At 35.2% G+C, this 21183-nt stretch overlaps 1 protein-coding gene across 1 annotated transcript in view; it reads left to right on the plus strand.

The window, feature by feature from the left end:
• The first annotated feature begins 209 nt into the window (after nt 1-209).
• Nucleotides 210-21183, plus strand: part of LOC115448505 (high affinity cAMP-specific and IBMX-insensitive 3',5'-cyclic phosphodiesterase 8) — a 226816-nt gene continuing 205842 nt past the window's right edge. Inside the window, exon 1 of the mRNA XM_037439130.1 lies at nt 210-436. The gene's annotated coding sequence lies outside the window, so the exon portion shown is untranslated. The remainder of the gene's footprint in view (nt 437-21183) is intronic.

The following is a 21183-nucleotide window of genomic DNA, read 5'->3' on the forward strand; positions in this document are numbered from 1 at the left end:
AGTATAGCAAAACACAAAATAAATATTGTCGTAAAATAAGATAAATATTGTACTCACGCCTTATCAATCAACACACGCGAAACGAAAACATTATTTTCAATTAACATATTAATGAAATAGTATTAAATGTGGCGTACAATGCAATATTTGGCTGGGCGGCAGCGGTGACTAGGGCGGGCGGGGGCACAAGGACTTGGTTTCAGTCACTTCAGTCAGTTGCCATGCATTCGTCGGGGGAGGTGCACGTCGCGTCCTCTGCGGCACTCACTCGATAACATCGCGTCGGACCCACCCTGCCCCCCGCCGCAGGGGCACAGGGACTCCACACAAACTTTCTCAGTGCGCGTGTGATCACATTTTTCAAATTCCGAATTACGATTGACACTTTTGACATTTGTGCAGTGATTGTTTACGTTTTTAGATCACAAGACGTGCGGTAAGTTTGAGGTTATGTTGTAATTCAAACTTTTTACGTTCCGATAATGTTTGGAGTGTTGTCAGCGTACATTTTCGTTAAAAGGCAATTTAGATAAGCCGACCGGTGTGACTTCCTTTTATTTAGAAACGTACGTCATTGGTTGGTATGTTTGTTTGTAAATGCATACGTAGAAACGTCTATTATGTCGCGAAGGTCAGATTTTAGATGAGTTATCGTTCGTGTTATCATAACAATGAACCTTTCTGCGTGTTTTCTTTTATTGTTTATTTTAAATATTTTTGCATGGAAACAATGTCACAGATCCATTTCTTTCTTAAATAGTTTATAGGTAAAACTAACAAAAACTACTCTGCAATTAGTTAATGCTCATACTTAAGTATAGCTCTGAGAAAACTATGTAGAGTGCCGTAGTATATATAACCATATATTGTGGGTATGCGAGGTATTTCCAGTTCTTACCAGTATCTTACGGAGACATTGAAGTCACTATCACTAAAACTAAGTTCTCAGTTTAAATAATACCCCCTCCTTCGACTCTATCTGACAAATGTGCTCTGGTGTTCAAACAAAAATATTGACATTAAAATAAAAAGATTTTGCGGATTCTATCGCGGTTTTTATATTATAATTTTCTGCCGACATTTCGAAGACTACCGCCTTCGTGGTCACGTGACGGACAAAAATATAGAGTTCCCCAACTTGTTTTAACCAGAATCAAGACAAATATGCTAAATAAATTATGTTGTATCCAGTCAATTAAATGGGAAAGTACTTACATTACATCCAAGGCGAAGGATTTCCTAAGATTTAAGTTCTAAGCAAGAACCAAGAAGTAACTCTTCTATTATATATCTTACCGCAACAGAAAGTGATCGTGTTAGGTAAAATACATTTACGTACAGACGTCATTGCGCGTAAGAATATTATAGTCAAAAGCAAATAGCAAATGAGGCCGGGTGCTAACCATTTCGTCATGTCGTGTGTGTTGACTTTACTGTGACGGAACACTTCCTGAATGAACACTTAGAACTCGTGTGGGTCTTACATGACCCGCGGAGCTAGCGATGGATCTGATGTGACCGGCGGAGCCAGTGATGGGTCCGATGTGACCCGCGGAAGCAGCTATGGGTCCCATGTGACCCGTGGAGCCAGCGATGGGCCCGATGTGACACATATTGATTGACTTATGACCTAACAGACATTAACCTATTGAGATAAATTGCATAACTTTGTTATTACTACATGTTATATTATCGGAATGAATGTTTAACTACTTGTGATGTTAGCAAGCCGAGAGCTGTCATGTTATTTTGGTGTATATTATAAGTAATGTGGGTATTGCGAGGCCCATAAACTCAAATATGGATCTAAATTATTATTAAGAAAAAAATATGGTATGTCAGTTCTAATAAGGAAAAACGTATGTAATAAAAATATATTGGGTATTTCTACTAGCAAAATTATCAGGAAAGTTGTATTATACATTTTGTACACGTCCACGAGGCCCTTTCGATGTAACAGTTACAACTGGTAGTATGTTTGATTACAAACTATTGAATCGGAACTATTTCGAATTATTTTCATAACACGAAGCTGCAATACCTCAAAGTCTATATTTTACCTTATTGAGTTTGTGGTAAAAGATGTGGTCGGTCACTAGTACCTAGTGCCTGCTACATAGACATCTATGAGTCAGCGTGCCGTTATTTGGTTCTCACATGATCTACGCGTACTTTCACCTCACATTAAGGCGACGTTCGATTTGGTATATTCGAAAGTACAATGGGTTTGGCATGCTGATTACATGGCTCGATGTCGCGTAAACTCATTTGAAATGTTAAACAAACTGACAAATTATGTCTAGACTGCGCGCTGTTTTTTTTTTGGCAGAATATTTTATTTATTAAAGTGGGAAACGAGAAGGTAGAGCGTCTGATATGAATGGTGGAGATCACTTACACCCAAACGGACACAGACACACACGCGCGCACGTGTTCAGACACACACGCACGTGTACACATACACACACACACTCACATCTTTTATCCCCGAAGGGGTAGTCAAAGCTAATAGTGCATGCACTTTTCACCAAGTGTCTTATATGAAGGGGGCTCGCCTATTGCCGTATTTGGTGATCATCGTCCACACAACACATTATTCCAAATTAAGGATACGCTAAAGGAAATGAGGATTAGGCAAGGGTGGACTGTCTCAGGATATCTGGGCGTACAAAATACTACAGACAGTAAGACAATGGAACCACCTCGACGCAGCCCGTTCATGCTGTGTATAAATACGAGTGTGTCTACAATACGAAGTGACTATCACCAATTGCCATTTTATATATGACTAGCTTTTGCCCGCAGCTCCGCCCGCGTTATAAAGTTTTTCGGGCTAAAGTTTTCCGTTATAAAAGTCACGCTATATATTTTCCCGGGAGCCTATGTTCTTCCCAGGGTCTCAAACTGTCTCCATACCAAATTTTATCCTAATACGTTGGGTAGTTTTTAAGTTTAACACGTTCGGGCAGACCGATGCAGCGGGGGACTTTTGTTTTATGATATTTTTGTAGAACTTTTTAAGAGGAACAATCCCGTCATACATTATTGTTGCATAACTTTAACCGTTTACGCAGCGCACGCAACAGAAGCTCTCAAAACTAATAAATTGTCCCCGTTTTTGCATCATGTTTCATTACTGCTCCGCTCCTATTGGTCATAGCGTGACGATATATAACCTATAGCACTCCAGGAACAAAGGGCTATCCAACACAAAAATATTTTTTCAGTTCGAACCGGTAGTTCCTGAGATTAGCGATTACTGCTCCGCTCCTATTGGGCATAGCGTGATGATAAATATAGCCTATAGCATTCCAGGAACAAAGGGCTATCCAACACAAAAAGAATTATTCAGTTCAAACTCCTAGTTTCTGAGATTAGCCGTTACTGCTCTGCTCCTATTGGTCATAGCGTGATGATATATAGCCTATAGCACTTCACGAACAAAGGGCTATCCAATACAAAATGATTTTTTTAGTTCGAACCGGTAGTTCCTGAGATTAGCCATTACTGCTCCGCTCCTATTGGGTATAGCGTGATGATATATAGCCTATAGCACTTCACGAACAAAAGGCTATCCAACGCAAAAAGAATTTTTCAGTTTGGACCGGTAGTTCCTGAGATTAGCCATTACTGCTCCGCTCCTATTGGGTATAGCGTGATGATATATAGCCTATAGCACTCCACGAACAAAGGGCTATCCAACGCAAAAGAATTTTTCAGTTCGGACCGATAGTTCCTGAGATTAGGCATTACTGCTCCGCTCCTATTGGGTATAGCGTGATGATATATAGCCTATAGCACTCCACGAACATAGGGCTATCCAACGCAAAAAGAATTTTTCAGTTTGGACCAGTAGTTCCTGAGATTAGCGCGTTCAAACAAACAAACAAACAAACAAACTCTTCAGCTTTATATAATAGTATAGATTATAAAACAATTTAAAGCAATAAGTAATCGTTATTTACAGTTGGATTAATTTTGTAATTAATTATTCATTTTATCAGAAATTATTTATTAGTACCTATTGCGTAATATTATTATAATTCTATTCCTCAAAATTTGAAAACGATATTAAAATTGTGAAATGCTTTTAAAATTAGAACGAAAGCAAAAAATACTAGGAAGCATTTAATTACTAATGGGTCTCTGGTGTAAGTTTCAAAGGGAATATAAGTGACAGCCGACAGTGAGACCGGCCATAGACTATATACTATTCAGGAAGAAAAATAATAATAATTTACTTTAGACTAAGACCGCAACAAAACTATTTGAACTAATTCGAAATTTAAAATTGTTCACATATTTTTATGTCGTTATCGATGCTATTGTTTCTTTATTAACAAACCAAAGAATGTTTACCTTTAGATAAGACAAAATATCGATGTTATATTTTTTTAATAAACCAAAAAGGGTTTACTTTGTTAAGACGTTGACGCGCAACTAGTTTGTCGGGCACAAGTTGCAGACTCCGGGCATCGAATCTGAGGTGTCAGCACTGTAGTGGTACTGTAATAGACCTTTGTCATTGAGTCATTTATTTGTTTGCCAGCCTATATTATGAAAATAATAACATTGTTAGAATTTTGAATTCGGTATAATAGATTTTTTTGTACATATTATGGTTTTTATAATTATTTTTTCCTTTCCATAATATGGTTTAGCAATAAAATAAACCAACCAAGTTAATTAATAATTGTTTTATTTCAGTAACAACAAACTGGTCCGTGTGATCATGTGACGCAATTTTATAGTTTTACACGTCTACACATAATATCTACATTCTATATACATATTGTATGTTCCTGGTGTAATCTATTTTACTTTCTACGTATATTATGAATTTGTATACATGTGTAGATATTTGATTAACACGCAGATCAATTCTAGTTTGACAATCATACTGTATATAACATATCAAAAAGCTTCTAAATAGTCTTGAAAAAGTATAATAGAGTCGACCGATTGGGGCTGCGAACAAAAATACTAATTAATAATACAGTTTGTATTAAAAAGAATATATTTTCGCAATTCCAAAATATGCAAAAGACAACAATGCAAGACAATTGTAGCAGTACCTACACAAGTAGGCGAAAGATCTGAAATGTTTAAACAACGAAATCCATCGCAAAACTTTATCTACGCGTGCAAATACGCTGTGTACATATATATGCTGTGTACACATACATATGATGTATACATATAGTGCGAACTTACGTTTCATGAAGCGATTATCTGAAACTCGTGATATTATTTTTTATTTATTATACCTACTGTTTCTCCCAAGGGGTAAAGCAAAAACAGTCCCCTTTAATTTTCATTTGACTAACGAATAAGGGTCATCTTTTATAGAATTTATATTCTTTGGAGATATTTATGGGCTTCATCGATCTAATAGAGGACACGAAATTATACATCAAACCTGCTATGGCGTGATTTGGTAGACGTTCTATGATTCTGTATCATTCGAACTAAGGAGAGACCTGCTCACTGCCCACGCTCTTGTGGCCTAAATTGATTGTTCATATTGGAAGCCATAAAGACAATTTACTTAATTTTCACTCAATAGCAGCTCAGATTTTATAAATGTTTCAATTTAATAAAAAATCTAAAATTTAAGCTTTTCAGTCCTACGAGCCAAGAATATAATAGGCAGCCATATTACAAACGGTTTTTTTCAGACAACCTTGAGGCTAAGGCACAAAACGTAATTAGGGACTTTAAGGCTACTTTTTCATCGCAAAATATCTAATTCTTTTGGAGTCTTATTTAAAGTTACAAGAGCCTCTGAAATTCGCTTTATAAATTGTCTTAAATCCGAACTAAACAGGTAGTATAATGAAACTTTAATACGAAGTTTGATAAGCGGTCTCATCACCCGCTGTTATCGGCGTGATAAATAATGATAAGATGCCACCTCGCACTTAGCAGATCTTATCTCGGGTCAGCCGTCGTCTTAAAATAGTTGGGCAATTTGTGACGGAGTCTGTGACGTGGGGACCGAAGAGGATGCATTAGTTACATTTGAACTCTTTGCCCGCTAACTCTTAATGTCACTGGCCTTTTGTAATTCGACATTCCAATTTTAAAATTGAACATTCGCGCGCTGCGTCTATGATTAGCGTAAAGTAAAAAAAAAAATTACATTCAATTTAAACACGGTTTGATTTTTCAATTTCAAAAATATTGTTGCTTTCATGCTAAAGGTTTTTTAGAATACAGTAATTACTACTAACTATTCAAATAAAAACATGTTGCAATTTGCTGTGAGATTAACCATTCGTCTGTTATGAGTTTACAGGATGAATAAGAGGCTCGCTTTGATAACGGAGTATTATATAATTAATGGATTTTTTATCTTCAGTAAACACTGGTTGATGCGTTTAGTGTTATTGGTCTGACGTTTGGTTATTCTATTTTTGTATGGCGGTTATGAAACTCGTTCACTCAGGCCTTGCTCTTACAACGTACGTGCCATTAGAGAGTAAGTTAAATAAATATTTCTTTAACCTCATAATATTCGATGTAATGCAATGTTCTTTGTTATCGACTAACAGCGAATTTCTTCATGAATGTAAAAGTAAAAGTAAGATGTATGAGTTGCCACAGAAAGAACGGCATACTTTTGGCAAAACCAAAAGTGACTTTTACTAATCCTTGCAATTAAGGAACAGGGCGTAACATTATCAAATAGAAACGTTTTCTAACGCATCGAACTAATTGCCAGAATGAAAAATAAAAAAAAAGCAAAAAAAAAATGCCTCCAAATTAATCTAAACATCTCATGACGTCATAACGTATAAATGTTTGATTGCCAGTTTCACGCCTGAAAATTTAACATTTAAATTTCACTTCCCATGCGTATAGGTATGTGTAACAAAGTTAACTATAGCACGGCGACGTGTACGGACTACCGTCGTCACGTCGCGTTGTCGACGTCGGGAAGCGAGTTTATTGGCACACCGAGATCGGCACAATACATGTCAATACTGCACATGCGACAAGCTTGGCGCTTAGACTCGTGTATTTCATGGAATACTGTTCTCCGCGTATTTGCATGAGTGTGATTACATTAAATCAATAGATTTTTTTTTTCTAAATACGCTTTTTGTCTTTCACACTCATTTTGTCATTATAAATGTTCTTCTCTTTTCTTTTTTATTATCTTTCTCAAGACTATATGTATAGTGGTCCTCAGACATGCTCGTGTTTATAAATCCCCTGTAGGGGTTCGTTTGATATAGTTATAGGTATAGGTATACCTTGTATCCACCACTCTTTAAGCCTCAGTTTACTTAAAATTTTAGGAGTATTATACAATTCAAAATTTTGTTTAGTAAGTATAAATTAAGTATTACATAGTAAAATTGAAATAACGGACCAGCAACTATTAGTATAATTGAGATAACAATAAAACGGCCTAAAGACAAGGTAAATAAACATTAAAGTTCAATTGAAATTGTTATTAATTTACAAAGATCCTTTGTCAGAATATTAAAGCTTTGAATTTTAGTATACTGACTACGTCAAAAAGAAATTACTTATATTATTAAATATTGTTACCTACTTATTGAATATAACTTAATTTACATCGCATAGGTATTTATTAGTTGTCTATGCCACGATTTACTCATTGACATTTATATTTTAATTCGACATTTGAATTGACATTCGAAATTTGAATTTGATTTAACTGACATAATTCATAAACCTCTGTTCAACCAAAACAAAAGACTAGTGATGTAACTCTTGGATGAAACACAATAAATTCCAGATCAGTTAAATAGATTTATATCCATTTTAATCTGAATAGCTTGTTCAGAAAATGTTAGAAACGCGACGTGTTTCTTCACAATGGCCGCTCCTTGCGCGGTGCTCGTCGCGACTCTATTATGTTTAGACACGTTTTACATTCCACACTTCAAGCTTATACACATTTTGCAGTATCGTACAGCGAATTTTACGTGCTAGCAGATTGAATGCTGAAGATTGAAAATGTGTCATTTTTGGATATAAATATATATCGAAATATATAATTTTGTAGATAACACAACTTTTGACTTAATATGAACTATAACATCTTTGGCCAAAATACATATCTAATTTAGTGTAATATCACATTTTATTTATATATTATGAATAAGTAGAGTTCGTCAGTTTGTTTTGGCATCTCTAAAGCAACAGAATGAAGTCTATATTTTTCCATACGGGAAAAATGCAATGACCCAACTAATTGTATACTTTATTATAAAATACTTTTACAAATAAGTATCTACGTATAATATAGTTTAAGCATTTCTCTTCCGAAGAAGGCTGACGCCTGCCACCTCTAGACGAGTTGGGACTGCAATTCCATTGCACATACAACCAAAATTATCTTGTTGCTAAGTTAGGCAGACAGATTGCACCCAACGCCTATCCAGTTAGCTTTGTAGAATTCTTTGGGTTCTTGCTGCTCTTTGACCCATCAATATTTTAATTAACAAATTACTATCTTTAGCAGTTCAACTGTAATATATTAAGATATTTTTTTAACTATTTTGGCTATCAACTACTTGTAACTAAGGTAATTTTTTTTTCTTGCAAATTAAAAGTATAGATTTTTTTTTAACTATTAGGGCCATCTACTACTTGTAACTAAGGTATGAAACACGAATAGATTTTTTTTCTTTTAAAATATTATAGCAGTATCTTGTTTCACTTCTTTACAATATTAGATTGACTTCGGAATTATAAGTAGAAAAGTTTTAATGGTTATTATAAGATGCGAGATTCGTTTCACGGAGATTTTCATCTTGTTTAATGTTCGCATTAAATATTTTATAACTTAAGTCTATAAATTATTGAGTTTATAATAACTTAATGAACTTAGTTTTAAAATGTGCTTGACCTTACTTCTTTTTTATGAGAGTAAAGTGCATGTTAGCATATCATACAAAATTTTTATTGAGGTTTAATGATCCAGTCATGAACGGAGTCTTGGGTTCGATTCTTGTTTGAATTTGTTGTCATCTAATATTGCATGAGGTTGGATACTGTAATAAAGAATGATCTCTGAATTTCTGTGACAGTGTCACTTATTTAAAAGATCGCAGATAAAAAATATGAAGTGATTAATTATCACTTCGTATTTTTTTCTGCGATCTTAATTAACATACTATATCGTGGCTTCGTTCTGGTGGAAGAAAATTCTAATGGTCTTTATTGTTTAAAATATTCCCAGGGCAACAAAGTTAGGTACTCAGGCAGGCGAACGGTCATAAAATGAATTTCAAATGTAAGCTAAAATATCATGCGCATGAGTCACACAAATGTGTGAATAAAATTTTATTTTCAAGCGACATTGAAATCATTTCGACAATTCTCTTATTCTTGTTATTAAAATGTGAATTTTGGTGAAGGCGTTTGTATGTTTGTTACAATCAAACTCAGATATTTGAACGTATTTTTATATTTGGCACATAGACGCATATTTTTTTGAAATAACAAGGAGGCTAATTTTTATTCCTAAAATACGTGGTGAAATTCGTAGTCATCGATATATATGTACTACGTACTAGATCTGGCGTTCCGTACACTCATTGTGTTCGACTCAACTGTACTGCAATCCGTACACCTGACTTTAGTATGATTTCAACATTGACAACGTGTGGTTATGTACAGAGTCGCGCTCATATTATAAAAACTCGAGTCTAAGTGTAAACCTGGATGTGAATATATTAGTGCAATAAGTAAAATTATTGTGAATAAATGGGTCATAACACTGACGTTTTGGTTGCTATGTTAGTCCAGATTTTGAACGAATAGTTTATATGGATGTGTCTATAGAATATATGTCAATGTTCGTGTCTTTCACGCAGGTAAAGCCGCAAGTAACACCTAGTCTTATTAAAAAATGTCGTCTGCCAATGATACGGTACATTGCAGAGTTATGATTTTTGATAAAAACCCTGGTTCGCCGAAAGCTTTTAGTTGCCAACGATAAAAATATTACAGTGAAATGAAACGGGACAAATCGGCCGATGGAAACTCGTCACGTGCTTAGCTTTATGACGGATATACGAGTTTATATGTAGGCGGGGACGAATAAATATATGTTGTAGACAAACTGTACTTTCGGGAAATTTTTGTTAAGTCCTAAGTAGTTTTAGTGGTTTCGGGTAGAGGTATTAGTCGTTCTGGGCAAAATAGATTAGAAATTTGATTTAATTTTATATAGTACAGGTTTTTGTTGGCAATTTCGCCTACGTTAAAGAGTTTGGGATGAAAGTATTTTCACGGGATAAAAACTAGCCCATATCCGTTCTAGGGTCTGTAACTATTTCATACCAAAATTCGTTGAGGGTGACCGTCGAATACAAGGCACTGTTAACTAAAATATTTTTCAATCTTTCACTACCTTCAGTCAAATTTAACTTTGTAAAAAGGTTTTCTACGCATATCGCTCAATTTACAACAAGGTTAATAGATTATGTAAATACATATACTAAACAATTCTTAAATTCATTAGTATATCTGTGAACAAAGAAACTCATGAGTTGGTTGTAAAGTATTGACTACGATGCTCTTAAAACTATGATATAGTGAGCGTTCCTATAACAAAAATCGTCACTAGCTGAACTATCTTCCGCCTGTTTTATAATATATTTTTCCCCATCTCAATTAGCTTGTGTAATTATCATAATTTTTTTTTATTCTATCCATTGCACAAATCAGCTGAATATTAACCACATCCAAAACAAGTTTTTTATACAATTGTACTGTTAAAGTTATTTTTTTCTGTAATTCTAGCCATTTCGCAAATCAACTGAATATTAACCATCTAAAATATTTATTTTATATAATTTCACTGTTAAAGTTAGTGTTTTTTGTAATTCTAGCCGCTTCGCAAATCAGCTGAATATTAATCACATCCAATACATTTTTTATACAATTTCACTATGTTACGTAATACGTGTAGAATACGACACATTTTTCTTTGAAATAGTCTGGGAAAGATAATAAACAGAGTGTATTCAAGCGTCATAAACTACTAATTGCAGATTGGCAAGTTAATCCAGCAATAAAATAGTGAAAACAAACAGCAAATTGGTCTAGTCGAGTGCCAATAAAAGAGGGAAAGCATAAATCTTATATTTAAAGGTCTACAGATGGTTTATATCGCTTTGCGTGTAAATATTCATGATACAGTTTTAGGTTGACTCTTTTTATGTTTTTGACATTGTAGAGATACATTTACTGGTCGACATTTCCTTTGGGCTTCACTAATGTCAAATGTGGGGGAAATTGGATGTTTGTAGCCGTCTGTGTTTTGACACTCGTATAAGGTCTTTGCCAGAGTCTTTATTTCCCGATAATTATAACCTGGACATCTTCAAGTCATGAGTGAATTATCTTCTAGGCAACTGTGCTCCACCGTAGACATTATCACTTACCATCAGGCGAGATAGTGGTCAATTGTAAGCCTATATGTTATAAAAAAGCCGCCATTGTGGTTCACGTAAGCGTGTCGCGTTCCGAGATATATTCAGTTTTAAGCAGACCGGCATAATTGTCCACTAGCGACGGATAATAAACTCATCAGTCGATACTCTAGTAAGATATTAGTCTGCTTATCATTAGGTACCTTGGAGTATTCCGTTCTATATAAAAAGGTTTCTTTTCTGTACTTTAATAAATAAAACATGGAATTTAATATTGAACAAAGATGTTCCGTCCTCGAAGGTCGCTTAAATTATGCTGAATAGTTCATATCGGCTGTTCACCGGATGACCTTGGAGTGTGAATCAACTGGATGAACAGCGGGGTCTTTGACATGATTATGAAAAGTTATACAGTCAGGTTCAAAATATGTTCGATATTCTGACAGCTTGAACGGATTTCTTCGTGACATAAGTATGATAAATTATACAGTCCGGATCAAAATATGTTCGATATTCTCACAGCTTGGACGGATTTCTTCTTGACATGAGTATTAAAAGATATAGTCAGGTTCAAAATATGTTCGATATTCTCACAGCTTGGACGGATTTCTTCTTGACATGAGTATGAAAAGTTATAGTCAGGTTCAAAATATGTTCGATATTCTCACAGCTTGGACGGATTTATTCTTGACATGATTATGAAAAGTTATACAGTCTGGTTCAAAATATGTTCGATATTCTCACAGCTTGGACGGATTTCTTCTTTGTCGATATCACTCTTAACAGCGGTCATGGTCATTACCACAGTTGTTGGTGGCAAGGTTCACAACTCGCCGCCATTCTTCTCAGATGGTAGCCTTCTTCGTGCATTCACGTAGTGATGATGAGCCATTTAATTTTACTGCCACTTTTATCTGGTCAGTCCCCCTCATAGGCGCTCTTCTTCCTGGCCTAGTACCCTCAACCTCTCAAGGTGGACGGATATAAATAAGTTTAAAAAAATATTAAACTAAATTACTGCGCCTGATTTAAAATTTATCAAAGTCCATATTTGTATCGCGTAGATTTGGGTTGAGCGCTCTAAAATTATATAAAAATGGGTTTTAGGTCGGGTTATCCGCATATTAATTGCATAACATCAAGTTATAATTTATATCAACGTACCTATTTTTGATACATGTATATAACACGTGGTAGGTCACATACCTACAAAGTTAAAAATTATACACACAAACTCACGCCTTAGATCTCCTAAGGGATAGGCAGAGACCCAACTGGTGCGCTCACTTTCCGCCGTGTGTATTTCGTCCCATGATGTCAAAGGGAGCGAGCCTATCGCCAAATCAAGCACAAATTCCAGACTACACGCTGATATTGAGTAGAAAAACTCAATATCACATTGCCCGAACTGGAAATGAAATCCCAGACCTCAGCATTGCAATCGTACTGTCAGTTAGAAATTATAATCAAGTCATAATTGGTTCATTCGTTGGCTGAACGATGTAATATTAACTCAAAGTTCTAAAGGTTAGAAATAAGCGATAACACGGTGTTGTTATCGTGTGTTAAGTAACATATTTCATTAAAACAATGTAGCTCATGAGGCTTTTTGTTTGTTGGAATTATAACATTTATAAATAAATTAAACGCTTCTTAATCGAATTCATATTTAATTATGTTTTATCTTGCTAAAATTTTTTTGTTTCAATTCTTCTGACATTTTTGTGTAATATTAATCACTAGCTTTTGCCAGCGGCTCCGACCGTGTGAAAACAGTTTTTTCAGGATAAAAGCCTAGAGCACTCAGGAGTTATGTGGCTTCCAATTAGTGATATAAAAATCAAAATCAATTTAGTATTCCTGAGCGCGTTTTATAATATTAGTATAGATTTATTAAATATATGAATTTTAAAAAATATACTACATAATTAGTATTGAGAACTCAAAAAGATAGGTTCCTTGTGAGTCGCGACACGATTGTAAACATTTAAAAGACATCTTCCTTCAAGTCGTTGTCAGTTTGGGAGATATGAAACACTTTAATCAAAAACATAAAGTGCGTATGATTTTGTTGGTAATTGAATGGAATTAAGAGAGCCATAATTTCGGCATTTAAGAAACACCAGCTTTTTCTGTTATAAGCCAGTTGCAACTAACCAAAACACGGTTACAAGTATCATACTTATTTACATTAATTAACGGCCATTGTATTTTGTCTTAGGCTTGAATTTATAGTTATTTAGAATTTCAAATAAAGGCAAATGAACCTATAGTCAATTTACCTACCGTCAAACCAAACTAATTAGTTACGTGGCATATCCAAACATTACAGTGTCACATAAACGATTTTATGGCCACCTTCAAGCCATTCAAACCATACTGTCAAGGTAATTTGTCATGACACAAAGCTTCCTCGAACAATATTGTCAGTTCAAAATTTTTGTTAAACTATGAAAATAGTTGACTATACTTGTTTAAGCTAATTTGTGCGGTTTTAAGACAAATTACACGATCAGTTCAAGATGACAGGCGCTAATTAAAATTTATGGTTTGTATTTTTTAAAAAGTTTGTTCAAGGTGAAAAATTTACTCCGCTCAGTCTATTGTGTTTTGACGCTTTGTTACAGTTGGCTTGCGTTCGAGATGTTGTGAAACATTGTTATGAAAATATATGTTTTACACGGTTAGTGTTTGTAGTATAGAATAAACCATGTGTAGATGCGTCCTGTTCCACAATATTTATACAACTGTTCAGCTAGGACATTATTTTTAGTATTCTAAAAGTGCTTCTAAATATGACATAAATTACGACGAAGAGCAATTCAGAAATTTAAAAGCTATAGCCTAGTTGGGAGTGGAACGGACTGTTGACTGGACGGAGATGAATGTCCGCAGGTTCAAAACCCAACTGCTCTGACTTCTCAAGTTATGTGTGTATACTGTGTCAATTATCGCTTGCTTTAAGGTGAAGGAAAACATCGCGAGGAAACCTGCATACATATGCATATTATTATTATTATTTTTATTACCATAAATTTTGATATATAATATAGTAGTGAAAGACATTGTAACCAATGTGATTATGATTCAATTCCCTTGTCGAATAACGTTTTTGTAACAATATAATATATCTGCGCACCATGTGCTGCGCATGCGTTTAAAAGTTTGTGTGCTAATTGCAACATTCATCTGGTAAAGTTAGTTGAAATAAGGGTTAATGAATAAGATCTGTGTCTGATATTGTGTACTCTGTCACATCATGAGAACCTAACGACATATCGGACACAAATTCCAGACTCCGGTCCGATTTTGAGAAGAAAAACCCGACACCACTTTGATTGACCCGAGATTCAAAGTCGAGACCTCAGAGTGGTGTACTGAGCATTCAATACAACTACGCTACGGCAGTATAAATTTTAAGCTAAAGACGGCGAGCGATTTTAAGTCAGATGCGCTATGCAACATTTGTTAATGGAATTCCGATTGACATAAACTTTGTTAGTATTTAAATCTGGCGAGCAACTTGCTACCGTATCGTATTTAGTGGCAAAATGAATGATTAATCGTGTAATATGCTGTTAATATTTATTAACAGGATACAGCCAACATCGTATGCGTTATCAATGGCTACCATTTTACCCCGAAAACTATTTGACAAAGATCATACCATTTGTTACAGAAGGGGATTTTTCCCTAAGTAAATATATCTGGAAAAATAACGATATTCACTTTTTTAACGTTTCGTTATTATTATTATTTATTGGTACTGTTTAATACTAAAGCAATAAATAGAATTAGTAAATGATTTTTATAGATTATTTCTTCATGTATTAACTTTTGATTTTAATGGGTTTGGTAGTAAACATTGCCTTGATGCCTTGAACGGATCGCTAAAAAGGGAATATCACTATTTTTCTAGATACGATAGATTACTTCGGAGCCATCAAAATAGTTTCCCTTCCATAACCTCAACTACGTCGTAAGGATTGCTAAAATCTGTTATCACCTAAATCGTTCCACGCTAGTTTTAATTGAGATCTTATCCGAAATTTTATATTTCATTTTGAGATAAAACTAGCAATAATTTAGAAATCTAATTAAACTATAAGAATAACAATTTGCGTTGAAAGTTAAATTAACAATTAATATTTTAGCATTTCAGAAAGTTAAAAAAGCATGAGCACTTATCATGAGATTTTCTAGGCTATTTTAATTCTAAAAGTGCGTTAAATTTTGGTATTCCCACGTAATAAGTTGAAAATGATGCTTGTAGGAAATTATTTATTCGCGCTTGGATACTACAGTTACGTGCGCACGAAGCCAAATAAAGGCAAACGCGATAACACCTCAAACAAGCCATTCAGCGTAAGCATAAGAAAGCAGTATGGAATTGTTAATGAGTTGTACCAGCGATCTTTCACGTGGTACAAGTTATAGGGGAAAGCGGTTAATTGATCATTAACATTATTATTGCAGGGGATAAGGCTCAAATTACCTATAACTAATAAGGGATTATTTATAATGTCAGTGGAGATACAAAGGACATTATTATGATTAAGTTGATAATGTTGTGTCTTGTATTATGTGTTAAATTTGATATCTTGTTACATAAATAACTGCAGGTGAGTTTTCTTAGCTTTATTTTTTATTTTTCACCGTTTTTTTCCAGTAGCACCGCAACTTAAGCATTTGTTGAAGTCCAAAATTACATCCCAATCACTTTATCGAGCCTAGTGCTTTTAAATTTGACAATATGGACCAATCGGAGACGTTGCCTTATAAACGATCGCTAGTATTATGACGCAGTGGTCTACCCTACTGGATTTTCGGCTAATCCCGAAACATAGCAAGTCACTGGCGGATTCAATCAAATGTTGCAATAATGAGCGCAATTTAAAATAAAACATAAAAATACTTTACGCCTTTATCTCCGAAGGGGTAGACAGAGGTTCAACCATGACACCCACTTTCCACCTTTAGTGTTCCGGCCCATGATGTGACTGGGGCCCAGTCTAACAGCCACACATTCAGTGGCATATCAGCCACACATTCCAGACTCTGCAAACCCAATCACTTTACCCGACCTGGGATTCGAGCCTGGGACCTCAGAACCGTAGTTATACTACGCATATAATTACGTTACTGTTCAGTCGGGTCTAAAATACACTGCCGTATCAACAATAAAAATCAAACCGCGTTAGTTCTTAAATTAATCCACATACCCCCACGTTGACACGTGCAGTGAAACAAATGGATACCATCAAACGTTACGAGGTCCTTTAGAGGTGACAGAGGTAGAGTGGCCTCGCGAGAGGCTCTCCTGTGCCTCACCGTAGCGTTTTAATTGAAATGTTTGAGGGCTGTTATTCTAAAAAACGAGATTTTGTGGGATGTGTTAGTTGAATCATTTTTATAAGAGATTTTTGCATATGGGCGCGGCAAGGTGACCTTACTGGACCTGTAAGTGGAGTAGGATAAATAGAATGTCAACAGATGATTAGCCCTCGACAGTCGACACAAAAATGCCGGCCTATTGGAACCAGATATGCACAGGCTGATCCCGGAACGCGACATACTTACGTCGGCAACTATGATTTTAACATCTTGTGTATGGCGGTCGCTATCTCGGCGGATGTAAAATATACTCAGCCACCAGCAATGTGAATATTCTGAACCATATTTAGTGATATTTGTGTATGTATATATGCCATATTTTTTGTAAATATTACCAGTACTGTATATACAGTATACACTAGAATGGTAGAGATGCAAAAAACCATCAAGCTAAATTGCAATGTGTTCTTCGATTAAAACACGTTTGAATTCTTTGGAATCGCAGTATGTGGAATTATAAATATAATTGACGAGTCTGTCCGGTGACGATATGACGACTACAGCCGCTTTTAATTAAAACGATCCCAATCCCAATCTCAATCTTCAATTCGATTCCGAGAATGAACCAATCAAAATAACTCATTTGTAAGCATGTCAAAATACTTTGTTCTGATTGGTCCATTTTAGAGATAGATCGAAAAAAGCGACTGGGATCGTTTTTAAAAATGGCGGTAAGACGCAACAATGAAAATACAGTTTCACCTACCTATTCGTAAATTAAAACACTATGACAATGTAAACAGAATTCAATTTACAAAAGCATTAACAAAAACACCTTTGTTAGCTAATGCTCATAGTCTGAGTGCTTGATGATCTCTAAAGGGAATAAGTAACTAATTTTAATTAAAACTTCGCCGCGCCGCGTCGTGCCGGCTAAACGATGAACTCTCAAGTTGAAATTTGTCATATTTTCTGCTGTTTGAACGAGTCTATGGGGCTTTTAAGGGATTACAATATGTCAAGGATTTGTTTTATATCGTAAGGTAAGTGTATAAGATTACGCAAAGTACTTTTAATATTGTAAATGTGAACGTTTTTTATCTTCGGAGTGGTAGAAGTATATGCAAAAACTGCTGGACAGATTTGGATGGAATTTATCACACAGATAGATCTGGATTAACATGATATTTTACTTATTTTTTTATAAAGGAAAAATACACAGTACTATTTTTGCAGTAAATGTTTTTAACGCGATTTTAAAGCATTAAATGTGTATAATATCGACGGTTGAAAGGCTAATTGACTTAACCGACATTTTATTGCGACACTAAGTTTCATACAACAACATCACAACATCCCGCATTTATCCCCGAAGGGGTATGCAGAGGCGCAACTAAGGCACCCACTTTTGTGTTCCGTCCCATGATGTGATAGGGGGCGAGCCTATCGCCATATCGGGCACAAATTCCAGACTCCGGGCTGATACTAAGCAGAAAAACACTCAAATATCAATTTGCCCCACCCAGGATTCAGGACCTCAGAGCGCCATCGTACCGCGCATGCAGTACAACTACGCCACCGAGGCAGTCATAAGTTTCATACATATTTAAAATCAGCACTTTTTTATGTTTTTTTAAACTATTTTTTTTTAAATGTTTAAGTCAATTAGCCTTTCAACCGTTCATATCTATACTTATTTTACGTAGATTTTATATTTATATATTTTTTTTTATTTTGATTTTCCCTGTATTATTGGGAAAGCAAAGGGTTCTTCTACCACATACAGCCTTGTTTATATTTATAAATGAAATTAGTATTTTTTGTGACATCCCTAAACATCTACCTTTTATCAATTAAAATGCCAATGCGTCAATGATCAACCTTATTTTCATATAAAAAATCTGATACACATTATTAGAAACCAACAAAGCTTAGTACCTTGTTCTCTATCAATTACCAATCGAATAATTTGCTAATCACCAATATCGATTTATCATTCACGAACTAAATTCAGTGTGGCACTCGCTTAGTTATTTATGTATGTGTTTAAGGACCGAAAGCCGTGTTTGGTCCATTAGCGGCCATCACGGCCCTTATCAAATAGTTATGATAACAAATAAAAGCTACCGGACCCTTCTAAAGTACAGGGCTTTTTGTTCGATTATAATATAAGCGATCTAGACGGGGATTTTATGGTTTATTTTTGTCAGTGTTGTTGATACATTTTTTAGTGCCAAGAAGAGCAAGTCGCTTGTCATTTATTCCACGGCGTTTTTATATGCACGTTCTCATAGACCACGTGACTTATTAGAATATGACAGTTTTATACATTTTTTTGTGCATAACTGATTGAAGAAATGTGCCTCCAGTGAAGTCACTTGGCAAGTGCCAAGTTTCACCATTGCACTATATAAAATGTATTGCTTGGCTTACAGGAGTTCCAGTGGTGGGTTTGAGATAGGCTCTAGACTCAAAATGCCTCCCTCGGGTAAAAATGTGTACCTAATTTTTTTTTATTGCTTTGAGTTACAAGAGATGTGCTTGCCGTCCATCTAATGGTAAGCGATACGACCGCCCAAAAACAGTAGACACGCCATCCAACACTTTGGATTTGATGCTCGCCACCCTGAGATATGAGATGTTAAGTCTTATTATGTCTAGTAGTTACACTGGCTATCATGTCCAAACCGGAACACAACAGTAATTAAACACTGCTGCTTGGCGGCAGAAATAGACATTGCGGTGTAACCTACCCAGGCGGACTCTCACCTATGAGAGACCTACCACAAGTAAAAATTATACAAAGAATTTTCTCAGGGAATAGAAACCTTTTATTACTTACCTCAACCGGCTCATCTTTGCCACGCAAATATCAACCTTAAACAATGAGCACACACTCGCTGAATAACAATATCGAAAATGTATACTTATAATCCCAACAGGGGAATTAATTTAGATTTCTCTATGTTCCAGAACATTTGTTAAACCATCGGTCCCAGTTCTATTAGCAAGTATGAGCCAAACCCCACGTGTATTTTTAAAAATGGAACATTTATTTTTGCATTGTTGGTATTTAATTTTTTAATCGACTTCAAAAAAGGATGATATCAATTCGATGTGTATTTTTTAATGTATTTTACCTCAGAACTCGGTCTTTTATAAACCGATTTGGAAAATTAAAAAAATAATCACGTCGAATTGATAACCTCCTCCTTTTTTTGAAGTCGGTTAAAAATACTAGTTAAGCTAGTTAAATAAATTATCAAATGTATTTAGATAATGTTTATTTTAATTAGTCACCGACTCCAAAATTGATAACCAGTATAGTAATCCCGTTACCTTAAATATCTTTTTTTGTTTTAGTGGTTTATGAAGGTATTAATTTTATTTTAGTGATTTTCTCTAAACCTTCGAGTATTATATAATAACAATTCAAGAAGTAACAACGACGTACAAGTACGATTACCGTGCTGAGGTCCCGTGTTCGAATCCTGGGTCGGGCCAAAACATTGTAAATAGATTTTCCATCTCAAAAATGACTCAGCCGCAGAAACTGTTATGTTATTATCATCTTTATGTTCAGTGATAACTCGGCCCGTTCAAGCATTAAGTCGCTATTAGTGCTAGCGCCTGATAGGGCCACGCTGTATAATTGTTAAAGTTAAAGTTTGAAACAGCTGCATCTCAAAATATTTATTATATACTCATATATAACCTAGTTGGGTGTGAAACGGACTTCTGAGACGAATGTCCGCAGGTCTAAAACCCAAGGGCACACACCTCTAACTTTTCTAAAAATTATATATGTTTTCTTTGTGAATTATCGCTTGCTTTAACGGTGAAGGAAAACATCGTGAGGAAACCTGCATACCTGAAAAAAATTCTATAGGAATTTTGAGGGTGTGTGAAGTCTACCAACCCGTACTAGGCCAGCGTGGTGGACTAAGGCCTAATCCCTCTCAGTAGTTAGAGGAGGCCCGAACCCAGCAGTGGGACAGTATATAATACAGGGCTGATATTATATTATATTATATACTCGTTTATACTTGCAACGTTATTTATAAAAATGAAACCTCTGGCAGAAGATAAACCCTATTCATGTTTCCAATCCTACCGTATGCAACTATATCGGGCCGCGAAAATATTCAAAACACACATTCATTGCGCAAGTGTACCGCCGAGATTGATTCTACGGGATCAAATAAAACGTGTGGAACGGCGATCGGTTCGAAATATGGTTTGGAATTTCAACCGCTTGTTCATTATTCTTTTGTAAATTGTTTTTTTTACATTGTCCGCAGTTTTTTATATTAGCTGTTCGTGTTTCCGGCCAAGTGGAAAACCTTCGTATATACATTTCTCCAGGGTAAAAGTAGCGTAAATGTTAAACTAGAACATGATCTATTTGCTAAATTCCATCCAAACCCGT

The sequence above is a fragment of the Manduca sexta genome, chromosome 16, assembly GCF_014839805.1.
Source record: "Manduca sexta isolate Smith_Timp_Sample1 chromosome 16, JHU_Msex_v1.0, whole genome shotgun sequence".
In the NCBI taxonomy this organism is placed as follows: Eukaryota; Metazoa; Arthropoda; class Insecta; order Lepidoptera; family Sphingidae; genus Manduca; species Manduca sexta.